This window comes from Apium graveolens, chromosome 2 (assembly GCF_009905375.1).
Source record: "Apium graveolens cultivar Ventura chromosome 2, ASM990537v1, whole genome shotgun sequence".
Taxonomy (NCBI): domain Eukaryota; kingdom Viridiplantae; phylum Streptophyta; class Magnoliopsida; order Apiales; family Apiaceae; genus Apium; species Apium graveolens.
The window spans coordinates 197,447,504-197,451,932 of record NC_133648.1 but is presented as its reverse complement, the minus strand read 5'-3'; positions in this window follow the sequence as shown (position 1 = coordinate 197,451,932).

Sequence of the window (4,429 nt, the reverse complement as noted above, 5' to 3'; positions counted from 1 at the left end):
AAAGCTTTTGATCTATATATCAGTACCTTTTCCTTTCCAACACTATCATTTATTTTATTGCACCTGTTTTACTTTACCTTATTTATTGCACCAGTATATCCTATGATACCATGTACCCTATTTTCCATAACTGTTTATATTCTGTAAAGAAGCATGCAATTTACTTAGTTACAACTGTTTTCAAAAAAGAGATATTTCTATTTCATAAAACTTTTCTTTTATACAAAGATTTGATTCAAAAGCTAAATAAATTGATTGATTCTTTACAGAAAATGCCTCCCAGAAGAAATACCCGCACCAACACCCAGAATGAAGAAACCAACAACAACAACAATAATAACCAAAATGATATAAACCAGAATGTGAACCCAGGACCCATGGACCCAGCAATAGCCCAGATTCTTCAATTCTTGGCCCAACAAACAGTTCACCTGGCACAACAACAGCAGAGACAGACCAATCCCCAGGTAACTTTCAAAACTTTTCAGGCAGTAAATCCACCAGAATTCAAGGGTTCCTTAGAGCCAATTGAAGCAAATGTGTGGTTAAAGGAAATAGAGAAGGCTTTTGCCTTGGTAAAAGTGAAAGAGGAGCAAAAGGTTGAATTAGCAAGTTACTATCTGAAGAATGAGGCCACCTATTGGTAGGAATTGGTGAAAACATTGGAAGGTACATATATTATTACTTGGGAAAGGTTTAAGGAATTGTTTTTAGAAAAGTATTTTCCTCAGTTTGTTCAGGATCAAATGGAGCTGAAGTTTTTAGAATTAAAGCAAGGGAACATGTCGGTAACAGATTATGAGGGGAAGTTTGAGGAATTGTCAAGGTATGTGTTGTCGTATGTTGATACTGATAGAAAGAAAGCTAAGAGATTCCAGCAAGGCTTGAAGCCATGGATCAGAGGGAAGGTAGCTATTTTTGAATTGGATACCTATGCCGGGGTTGTACAGAAAGCTATGATCGCAGAGACAGAGAGTGAGATGTTCCAGAAAGAAAAGGAAAGCAAGAAAAGGAAAGTTGAGGGAAGTGAGGGTCAGTCACAAACATGGAAGTTTCCAAATTTTAAGAAGGGCAAGTTTCAGCCAGGGAGAAATTTTAATTTCAGGAGACAAAATGTAGGAGACGGAGGCCAGGGCAATCGTTCAGCTAATGTGAATCAGCCGAATTAGTTGAGATTAACTTTTCCAGATTGTCAAGTATGTGGAAAGAAGCATGGAGGAGTTTGTAACAAGTTGAATGTGGTATGTTTTAAATGCAACCAGAAAGGGCACTACTCGAGGGAGTGCCGAAATCAGCCAGCAAGAGAGCCAGCAAATAAGGATCAGCCTATCTGGAATCCAGCAGTGAAGGTTCCAGCCATTGGATTTACATGCTTTAAATGTGGGAAGCCAGGACATATGGCCAGGGATTGCAAGACACCAGCCCCAGTCAGTAATGCATTAAGGATTATGGGATCTACCCCAACAGTGAATGAGACTCTGAGAGCTAGAGTTTTTGACATGTCGGTGAAGGATGTGATCCAGGATGCGGATGTCGTGGCAGGTACGCTTAATGTGAATTCTTTATGTGCCAAAGTGTTAATAGATTCGGGAGCAACTCGATCGTTTGTTTCACAAGATTTTGTTAGTAAGTTAAATTGCCCAGTTGGGTATTTAAATGAAATAATGACTGTGGAATTAGCAAATCAAGAATGTGTAACTGTTAATCAAGTTTGTGGGAATTGTGAGATTGAGATTTATGGTAGTAAGTTTTGTGTAGATTTGATATCGTTTAAGTTAGGAGAATTTGACGTTATATTAGGAATGGATTGGTTATCTAAGCATGATGCTCAGATAGATTGTCGAAATAAGAAAGTAATGGTGAAAACGCCAGACGAAAGAATAGTAACGTTCAAGGGACAGAAGCAGGTAAAGAAGTTCTTAACGATGATTCAAGCCAAGAAGTTACTACGACAAGGATGTAAGCATTTCATAGCATATGTGATCGACAGAAGTCAGAAGCCAGCAAAACTTGAAGATATTCCAGTTGTAAATGAATTTCCAGACGTATTTCCTGACGAGTTACCAGGACTTCCTCCAGATAGAGAAATTGAATTTGCAATTGACTTAGCACCTGGAACCGAACCAGTATCCAAGGCCCCGTATAGAATGGCGCCCGTTGAGATGAAAGAGTTAGCAAAGCAATTGCAAGAGCTGTTAGAGAAAGGAGTAATTAGACCCAGCGTATCCCCGTGGGGTGCACCGGTATTATTTGTTAAGAAGAAAGATGGAAGCATGAGACTGTGCATCGATTATAGGGAGCTCAATAAGTTGACGATCAAGAATAAATATCCGTTACCCAGGATTGATGATTTGTTTGACCAATTGAAGGGAGCCAAGTATTTCTCCAAAATCGATTTAAGATCGGGATATCATCAACTAAAGATCAAACCAGAAGATATACCAAAGACAGCTTTCAGAACAAGGTATGGGCATTACGAGTTTTTAGTGATGTCTTTTGGATTGACCAACGCCCCAGCAGCGTTTATGGACCTGATGAACAGAATTTTTAAAGAATATTTGGACAAGTTCGTTATAGTATTTATAGACGATATTTTGATCTATTCAAAGACGGAGGAGGATCATGCGGAACATTTAAGGACAGCTTTGGAGATTTTAAGGAAAAAGAAGTTATATGCTAAATTGTCGAAGTGTGAGTTTTGGCTATAGGAAGTTCAGTTCTTAGGACACATAGTCAGTAACGAAGGGATCAAAGTGGACCCGGCAAAGATCGAGGCAATTACGAATTGGGAAAGACCGAGAACACCCACTGAGGTAAGAAGTTTCTTGGGATTGGCAGGATATTATCGACGATTCGTTCAGAATTTCTCAAGAATTGCAACACCATTGACAAAGCTTACATGAAAGAATGAAAAGTTTATATGGAATGACAAGTGCGAAGAAAGTTTTCAGGAATTGAAGCGGAGATTAATCACAACACCTGTTTTGTCACTTCCAGACGATCAAGGGAATTTCGTAATTTATAGCGATGCTTCCTACAAAGGATTAGGATGTGTTCTTATGCAGCACGACAAGGTGATTGCGTATGCGTCAAGGCAATTGAAACCACACGAACAAAAGTACCCTACTCATGATTTGGAGTTAGCAGCTATAGTTTTCGCTTTGAATATTTGGAGACATTATTTGTATGGAGAAAAGTGTGAAATTTTCACGGATCACAAAAGTTTGAAATATATATTTACCCAGAAGGAACTTAACATGAGACAAAGGAGATGGTTAGAATTGATCAAAGATTATGATTGCTCGATTAATTATCATCCCGGTAAGGCGAACGTTGTAGCAGATGCGTTAAGTCGGAAGGAAAAGTTAAATGTATTATCCGTACCTGAAGAGATATATAAAGAATTTCAAAAAAATTGGAATTGGAGATTAGAATTTGCAAGCCTGAGGAAGCAAAAGTGTACAGTATGATTTTCCAACCGGAGTTATTGGAGAAAATAAAGAAATGCCAGAAAGAGGTAATGGATCAAGATATAAATAGTTTGGTAGGTGAGGAATTATGCACGCAACAAGATGATCAAGGTATTCTTAGGTTTTCTTCAAGAATTTGGATTCCACCAGTAACGGAGCTGAAAAATGAAATTTTACAAGAAGCACATAGTTCAAGATATTTCATCCATCCAGGGAGTACCAAAATGTACAGAGATTTAAAGAAGAATTATTGGTGGCCAAATATGAAGAGGGAAATTGTGGAATGGGTTAACAAATGCTATACCTGTCAGAAAGTTAAAGCGGAGCATCAGAGACCAAGCGGATTGCTACATCCATTGGAGATTCCACAGTAGAAGTGGGAACATATTGCCATGGATTTCATAGTTGGATTACCAAGGACAAGGGCTAATCATGATGCCATTTGGGTTATAGTAGATAGACTTACCAAGTCAGCTCATTTTCTGCCTATAAATGAAAGATTTTCGCTCGATAAGTTAGTTCATATGTACTTAAAAGAGATCGTAGTTCGTCATGGAGTTCCAGGATCTATTGTATCTGATCGAGATCCAAGATTTAATTCAAGATTTTGGAAGAGTTTTCAGGAATGTTTGGGAATAAGATTGAATATGAGTACGGCCTATCACCCCCAAACGGATGGTCAAAGTGAAAGAACGATCCAGACAATCGAGGACATGCTACGTGTTTGTGCTATTGATTTCAAAGGAAGTTGGGATGAGCATTTACCCCTAGTAGAGTTTGCTTATAACAACAGTTATCACGCCAGTATTGGGATGCCACCTTATGAAGCCCTTTATGGACGCAAATGTAGATCTCCAGTATATTGGGACGAAGTAGGAGAACGCAAAATACTCGCACCTGAATTGGTGCAACAGACAAAGGAAGTTGTTGAAATTATCCAGAAAAGATTAATAGCTGCA